Source organism: Daphnia pulicaria, chromosome 6 (assembly GCF_021234035.1).
Source record: "Daphnia pulicaria isolate SC F1-1A chromosome 6, SC_F0-13Bv2, whole genome shotgun sequence".
NCBI lineage: Eukaryota > Metazoa > Arthropoda > Branchiopoda > Diplostraca > Daphniidae > Daphnia > Daphnia pulicaria.
Window position 1 is genome coordinate 9130854 of NC_060918.1, and position 8534 is coordinate 9139387.

Genomic DNA, 8534 nt, shown 5'->3' on the forward strand with positions numbered 1-8534 from the left:
GGCGTCTCACGTTATACGATACATGGTTTCATATTTTCGAAGGCGCTGCGAAAGAAGCATGCGATGCCATAACGCGATGAACGGTACTAGGAAAATAAAAGAGACGGGAGAAAAACAATCAAATACCGGCTAAGAGAAATCAAAAAAAGGAAAAAGACACTTCTTTAACCTTCTATCATTCTCACAAGCTTTCTTATTCATGTGTTTTCTTTGACCCCGCAACTTTAGATTTTTTCTCTTCGCGCACACCACAGAAGAATCACCGACACACGACTCAACCACAACCACGCCCGCTACTCATACGATAGATGCAACACATCACGCCCGTCACTAGGTCGGCTTTCGCCTGCGGCTTAGGATCGACTGACTCATGTCCAACCACTGTTCACATGAAACCCTTCTCCGCGTCAGTCCTCCAGGATCCCTCTGGAGTATTTGCTACTACCACCAAGATCTGCACCGACGGCGGCTCCGGGCAGGCTCACGCCCACAACCCTTCTACGCTCACCGTCGCGACCCCCCTACTCGTCGGGGCCTCAGCGCCGTCGCTCTCTTCGAGCTGACACGGACGTTATTCGCTCTGCCGACCGACGGCCCGGTATAGGCACGACGCTATAGCGCCTCCCATTTTAAGGGCTAGTTGCTTCGGCAGGTGAGTTGTTACACACTCCTGAGCGGATTCCGACCTCCATGGCCACCGTCCTGCTGTCTTTAGCAACCAACTCCTTTTCGTGGGATCCGAAATGTGCGTCGTTTAGGCGCCTTAACCGGGCGTTTGGTTCATCCCACAGCGCCAGTTCTGCTTACCAAAAATGGCCCACTGGGCGCTCAGATTCAAATCAATTGCCGCGGCCTCAATCAAGGAAAAAGGCCGGGCTTCTCACCCATTGAAAGTTTGAGAATAGGTTGAGGTCGTTTCGACCCCAAGGCCTCTAATCATTCGCTTTACCGGATGAAACTCCGTTTGTTCTCTTTGCGAGCACCAGCTATCCTGAGGGAAACTTCGGGGGGAACCAGCTACTAGATGGTTCGATTAGTCTTTCGCCCCTATACCCAACTCCGACGATCGATTTGCACGTCAGAATCGCTGCGGACCTCCACCAGGGTTTCCCCTGGCTTCGTCCTGGCCAGGCATAGGTCACCATCTTTCGGGTCCCAACGTGTGCGCTCTGGGTTCGTCCGGCCGACTCGACCAAACCCTTTTAAGGGGGAAAGATCTCGCGAGCATTCGGACGCCCTGGGGTTGCGCCCGCTCTGTTCGAGACGGGATCACCCCTCGCGGATGCACCCTCATCGGGGCCGCTTCACTTTCATTGCGCCTCGCGAGTTTAGTTTGATAATTTCTCGACGACTTGCGCACATGTTAGACTCCTTGGTCCGTGTTTCAAGACGGGTCGGGTGGGACCCGACTTCTACTCTCCGCTCTGGGCCTCCACAGGTTGAGCACCGCAACTTTTTCTCTTTTACAAAAAAAAGCTACGACACCTCCCGGGAGGAGACAGGTCACGACCGGGCAGTACTGTTGGGAAACGCCGCGCTCGTCATCGCGGCACCCGCGAAGGTAACCACGAAACTCGCTAACGGACGCCCCGTGTAACAGACACCCAGTCGGTCGCGGAGTCCTACTAGGCCCCCCACTTGCGGACCTTGGCGTGGCTATTGCGATCGCAGAACGACTTATGCAAGAGAGCCGCCAATTCAGGCAGTCTCCATGCAGCGTTAAGGGCATACAACCAAGTGCCGGGAGCGGGGACTTGTTCGACCTTCGAGGGCCCACCCGTTTAACCCCCTGAACGGTTTCACGCACTCTTGAACTCTCTCTTCAAAGTTCTTTTCAACTTTCCCTCGCGGTACTTGTTCGCTATCGGTCTCGTGGCGATATTTAGCCTTAGAAGGAGTTTACCTCCCGCTTAGGGCTGCACGCTCAAGCAACCCGACTCTTGGGAAGGGATCCGATGCACGGTCTCGGCTCGTCTTATCTACGGGCCTGACACCCTCTGTGGGTTGCTCGCCCCGTTCATGGAGACTTGGACGATAGATACCGGACAGACGCGCACGATCCTCCCGAACACCACATTCCTCGGCACCCGCTCAACCGGGCGCGAGGTTCGGTGCTGGGCTCATCCCTGTTCGCTCGCCGCTACTAAGGGAATCCTTGTTAGTTTCTTTTCCTCCGCTTACTGATATGCTTAAGTTCAGCGGGTAGTCTCATCTAAACTGAGGTCAGAATGAATTGTTTGTTTTCAAAAGGAGACAACACTTTATCTAGCTCGACAGACTTTGGCGTTTTAAAGCCGGGAAAGATTGAATAATTGCCGGTTCAAATTTTTTTTTCGAAATAAAGCGAGTCTCTCGTTATTCGCAAAAATTAATTTACGAAAAGTGACAGGGCGTCCTGCGGCTTTTTGTATTGAAACAACGCGTCGTGCGCGAACCATGCTTGCATAACGAGCGGTTAGAGTGAGTGATAATTCGCGGTGGTCGACACTTCGACACGCCCGGCGCACACACACAACTAAACTCGCGTTGAAGCGGTATATCGCGCACACGCAGCCGACACCTTGTTCGAGAAGATGTGTTTATTTCTAAATTTTTTTTGAGTTGGCTCAAAAATTTCCCATCTGTTTTGCCATCGAAAAAGGTTTCTTTTGAATAGAGAGGAAAAAAACAAAACAGGGCGAACCTTCTTTTATTTTTCCCCCTTTTTTGTATTTGAGGCATCGCGGACACTTAAGTCGCGCGGCACCCAGACGTTAGAGATTCGGGAGCTTTTATGCGGTCAGGCCGGGTGAAAAATAAATCTCGCCGCGACCCAACATGCAAAACCAAGACTGAAAAAATCTCTGTTCGTTCATCATTCGACCGACCCTCAGTCAGATGTGGCCCGAGCGAGAAGCTGGGCCGCCATTTACGTTCAAGATTTCGATGCTCCATGTGTTCTGCAGTTCGCATGGATTAGCGCACTTTGCTGCGCTCTTCATCGATCCACGAGCCTAGTGATCCACCGTTCAGGGTCGTATATAAAACGACATATTCGTTTTCTTCTCTCTTTTTCTCCAACCCGCCCAAGCAAATGAATGCGAGGGCGGAGAAAGAAAGCCAGAAAGAAAATGTTCCGATAAACACTCGTACTAGAATTTGGGTTTAGTGTGTTATTGTGATTTTGAATTCTTCCTACTTCATCGAGAGGGCGAAGGGCAAGCTTAAAAAACATTCGGTTTTCAACGGCATAGTGTCGGGCTTTGGAGTGTTAGTCTATACGACGCACACGCACGCAACCACGAGTATCTACGCCCGAAAAGAACGTCCAGAGTAAAGTCTCACACTTTCGTCCCCCACCGAGAATCAAAAAATCCCGAAGACGAAGAGAGAAACAAAAAAAAAAACAATTTCGATTGGGCGTATCCGCTTTAAACCACCGCGCATCAGAGCGCCTGATACCCGTTCAAAATCTTGATGTTTTTTTTTTTTCCGACTCTCCATCCACCGAGTTTTTATTTTTCAAAGTGTTTGATTTAGGGACTAAGACTTTATAAAATCTCCTTTATTGTTCCTTCGGTACTCGCGGCCCAGGCGGGCTATCGTATTCTTCACTCTACTAACGTCAACACTGTGAGCGCCGCTAAAGGTCGAATGAATCTATAGAGACATTCACCATCGAAGCAGGAAGAATTTGCTCACGGCCATAGACCAAATCGAAAGACTTTGTGTTTTTTTTTGAGCCGAGAGGAAAGAAAAATCAATTTGAAAAGGCGAATCCGCTTTAAACCACCGCGCATCAGAGCGCCTGATACCCGTTCAAAATAAATGATTTTCTTCCGTCAACCCACACATAGTTCATACGATGTCTTACGCCGAAAGACTTTTGATGGGGTTTTTTTGTTTTGCAACTTTTAGTTGTTTCGTGCTCAACCAAAGCCATATGCGCAAAACATTTGTCTTGTTCGTTTATGATCCTTCCGCAGGTTCACCTACGGAAACCTTGTTACGACTTTTACTTCCTCTAAAGGATCAAGTTCGACCATCTTTCAGTCTCGCCGTTGGTAGGCACCGCACGGGCAGAGATTGCTCCCCACTCGACGGCACCCCGACAAGCCCGTCCGAAGGCCTCACTAAATCATTCAATCGGTAGTAGCGACGGGCGGTGTGTACAAAGGGCAGGGACGTAATCGACGCGGGCTAGTGACCCGCGCCTACTAGGGATTCCTGGTTCATGGGGATCATTGCAGTCCCCAATCCCAACCACGAAGGAGGTTCAGCGGTTACCCGGTCCTTTCGGACAGGGAGAGTGAAACACGCTGATTCCTTCAGTGTAGCGCGCGTGCGGCCCAGGACATCTAAGGGCATCACAGACCTGTTATTGCTCACTGTCACGCGGCTGGACGCCGCTTGTCCCTCTAAGAAGACTGCGTGACGGACGCGAGAGCAGAAGGTATCGCCGGGGATGACGACGACCGAATAACAATAGAGCCAGCCCCCGCGAGACATTCCCGACAAAGCCCCGCCATACCTCATCCGCCAGGCAACCAACCCGTGAAGGCCGTACACCCGACGAACAAAGCACAACGAAACCAAGCCGAGAGATTGCCTCACTAAAGGAACCAGTCCCACCGAGACCCGAATCGCCGCCACCTGATCCCGACGCCTCCGTACTCCCTTCGGTTTCAATTGATAAAACCCGTCACCTATTTAGCAGGCTAGAGTCTCGTTCGTTATCGGAATTAACCAGACAAATCGCTCCACCAACTAAGAACGGCCATGCACCACCACCCACCGAATCAAGAAAGAGCTCTCAATCTGTCAATCCTTCCAGTGTCCGGGCCTGGTGAGGTTTCCCGTGTTGAGTCAAATTAAGCCGCAGGCTCCACTCCTGGTGGTGCCCTTCCGTCAATTCCTTTAAGTTTCAGCTTTGCAACCATACTTCCCCCGGAACCCAAAGACTTTGGTTTCCCGGAAGCTGCCCGTCGAGTCATTGGAGTAACTCCGACGGATTGCTGGTTGGCATCGTTTATGGTTAGAACTAGGGCGGTATCTGATCGCCTTCGAACCTCTAACTTTCGTTCTTGATCAAGGAAAACATTCTTGGCAAATGCCTTCGCTGTTGTTCGTCTTGCGGCGGTCCAAGAATTTCACCTCTGTCGCCGCAGTACGAATGCCCCCGTCCGTCTCTATTGACCATTACCTCGGGTCCAAAAGTAAAAGACCAGCAAAATCGGACCGAGGTCCTATTCCATCATTCCATGCTGCGATATTCAGGCGTTGGGATACACCTGCTTTGAGCACTCTAATTTGTTCAAAGTAAACGTTGCCGGCCGCCCGAGACACCCGGTGAAGGGCACCCCGAACGATTGACTGGGTGGAGCGAATCGAGTCAACTACGACCAAAATTAAAAAAGAACCCGAAAGAACTTTCCAACTCTGGCCGCAGATACAACAACGACGCACCGACCACCACTCCGGCGATGTTGTCCGACCGTGAAGAGAGTCGGGCTTTGACACCCGGGCTCCCAGAGCGTGAAACGCAACACCCTTGATTCAGAGCGGCGCCGCCCGGCCGAAGACAGACATCCGACTACGAGCTTTTTAACCGCAACAACTTTAATATACGCTATTGGAGCTGGAGTTACCGCGGCTGCTGGCACCAGACTTGCCCTCCAATGGTTCCTCGTTAAAGGATTTAAAGTGTACTCATTCCAATCACGGGGCCTCGGAAGAGTCCCGTATCGTTATTTTTCGTCACTACCTCCCCGTGCCGGGAGTGGGTAATTTGCGCGCCTGCTGCCTTCCTTGGATGTGGTAGCCGTTTCTCAGGCTCCCTCTCCGGAATCGAACCCCGATTCCCCGTTACCCGTTGCAACCATGGTAGGCGCGTAACCTACCATCGACAGTTGATAAGGCAGACATTTGAAAGATACGTCGCCGGCGCGAAGGCCGTGCGATCGGCGTGAAGTTATCCAGAGTCACCAAAATTGGTACGGTGCGCGAGCCCGAAAGCCCGGCCCCGACTGGTTTTGATCTAATAAAAGCACCTCTTCTGCGAGCCCGAAAGCCCGCAGTCGAGGCTCGAGTGCATGTATTAGCTCTAGAATTACCACAGTTATCCAAGTAGGATGGAGTGGATCTAAGGAACCATAACTGATTTATTGAGCCATTCGCGGTTTCGCCGTCTAGCGGCTTGTACTTAGACATGCATGGCTTAATCTTTGAGACAAGCATATGCTACTGGCAGGATCAACCAGGTATTTCGTGTATGTTTGTTTGATATGCATCCGGCGAGTTGCGGGTTTTTATTTCGCCCACGCATCACCAAACACACACCAAATCAACACGTTTTTTCGTTTTTTTCTTTTTCTTCGGAAACTAAAATTTTTGATCGCAACGCCTGGCGTGTCACAGCGAGTCCCAGTGAAGAGAAACACCGATCCGATCCGTTTGTTGGATTTTTTTCATTTCAATTTCCAAAGTCAAAGACCATTCAACGGTCTATGAGCCCAAAGTGAATCGGATTCATTCGACCGGTCTTGATATATTCATCAACTTTTTTTCCCGTATTACGGTTTTCGACGGTCATATGTGGCGTGCTGTATGCTCATAAGTCAAGCCTGCTTTACTAAGCTGACAAGCATACATCTTTTAAATTTTTGTGGGCTCAGAGTTTTATTTTTATTTTTCCACCGCCGAGGCACACTCTCGCATCACCCCGCACGACACACACACACACACACACCTCACCGCTCAACGGTCACACGAGGCAGAATTTTCCGCAAAGACTTTCGAAGAGAAAGAGAAAACTCGGAACAACCGCGGTCAGAGGCCAGCATAGAGGCATCGTATAGAAAGTCATGGGCGGAAAAAAACAAATCATTTCAAGTCGAGACAAGCAACCAGACTACCCCTATAAAAGTGCGCAATTCTTTAAGAGTTCACCGAAGAATGACCGAGATCAAGTATGCACGAAACGAACATATTCCAAGGGCAGCTGAATAAGCGATTCTGCGCCGAAGCGCGAGAAAAGCAAGCGGTACACCGATGGGGATCGTTTTTTTATCGTGTTAGATTCGTTGTTGTCAAGCAAGGATTCTCAAAATGTTTTTTGCATTGCACCCAAGTTTCGTACTGATTACTTGTCGCAGACCGGTGACTGTCAAAAAAAAATTTTTTACGTTTTTTCTTGAGAGGTCACTGCCTACACACAACTCCGGGCGGGCCGTACACTCACAGCCGTTTGAATTCTCCCTTCGTGTGTCATGGCCATAACTGAGCGTACATCTTACCGGGCGCCGAGTTGATCTGGCTTGTTCGATGAACGTTCGGGATACGTACAATCGATATAGCTCCAACCGTAACTCGTTTGTAATTACGCCGGCCATACTTAGCGGGCGCTCAGCTCAGCTCTCGATATCTTCCGTCGAAGGGAAGTTCGTAGTAAAAGAGAGTCAGAGTCGACGCCACATTTTGCGGTCCTCGCATCTCATCCGATTTTTGAATTTTATAGATTTGCCATCACTTCCACCCAATTCTCTCGTATATTTCAATCTCTTGACTTTGTCCGACCGGGCCGTCTTCGCCCCCCTTCAACTCCGTCCATCTCCACTTCTGTGTTCCACACAACGAGCTTCCGTCAAACGGCAAAATGTGAAATATGCGCACGCCGCACGAAATAATTTGAAAGCGTTCTGTTTGGTGGCTTTTTTATTTTTATCTCTCGGCTCACACACACACACACACATTTCCGCCTGAACGGTAATTTTTTTTGATACGGTGTCAAAAAGTGAAAAGACGCGCACCATTTTCTTTTCTCTTCCGTATCGTCGCTGACGGTAAACGCTGATGGTTATGATGCCGTAAGTTTGGAAGAAAGAATCTTTCCCGTCTTGTCTTGTTACGGTAAAATAACAAAGAACAAGCGTCCGATTTCTCTCACAGACGGCCACAGACAAACCACACGTGCCGAAGAAACGAAACGTCCGAAACCAAAAAAATGTTTGACGCGCGCACCTCTTCTGAACTTTTCGACCAAGAGTCGTTGGATCGAGTGACGAGCTTCTCAGCTGTCGCACCAATCGGTGAAGCGGGCGTTTGAATTCCCGTCCACATCGCGGTTCGGATATATTTTTACATATACCGACCATCGGAAATTTCGAAAACGGTTTTACCGAAGGAATGATATTTCACACACCGACAGCTCATCGAGTTCGTCTCCGTTCAACGGTTTTTTTTTTAAGACTTTTTGATCGCATGGGGCTAAACTGGTTAGAGCAAAGCCGCGATCCAAGCAGTGAAAAAAAAACAAAGACAGTGCAAGCGCGATCGAACGGAATCGAAACTAAAATCATGTGAAGTGGCGGGCGGAAAGGAGCTCAGCTACGGTGGAAATGAAACTACAACTAACGCCGAACCGGACAACTTCCCATTCTGCGTCTTCGTTTCATTTCCCAAAGCTCCCCGTCGATACCAAAGTTTTTGCGTCGAAGCTACTAAAGAAATTTCGCGCTTTCCTTTTCGCCTCTTTCGCCTTCCCTTCGATATCTATC

At 49.8% G+C, this 8534-nt stretch overlaps 3 non-coding genes across 3 annotated transcripts in view; all 3 read right to left on the minus strand.

Moving 5' to 3' along the window:
• LOC124346383 overlaps window positions 1-2226 on the minus strand; it is a 4575-nt gene extending 2349 nt beyond the window's left edge. The window contains exon 1 of the ribosomal RNA XR_006919930.1: window positions 1-2226. This exon is cut by the window's left edge and continues 2349 nt beyond it. This is a non-coding gene — a ribosomal RNA (large subunit ribosomal RNA).
• A 637-nt stretch (window positions 2227-2863) lies between these two features.
• LOC124346224 lies at window positions 2864-3016 on the minus strand. The gene has a single exon (XR_006919796.1). It is a non-coding gene; the product is annotated as a 5.8S ribosomal RNA (ribosomal RNA).
• A 932-nt stretch (window positions 3017-3948) lies between these two features.
• Window positions 3949-6242, minus strand: LOC124346376. Its single transcript, XR_006919924.1, has one exon. It is a non-coding gene; the product is annotated as a small subunit ribosomal RNA (ribosomal RNA).
• Window positions 6243-8534: the final 2292 nt, after the last annotated feature.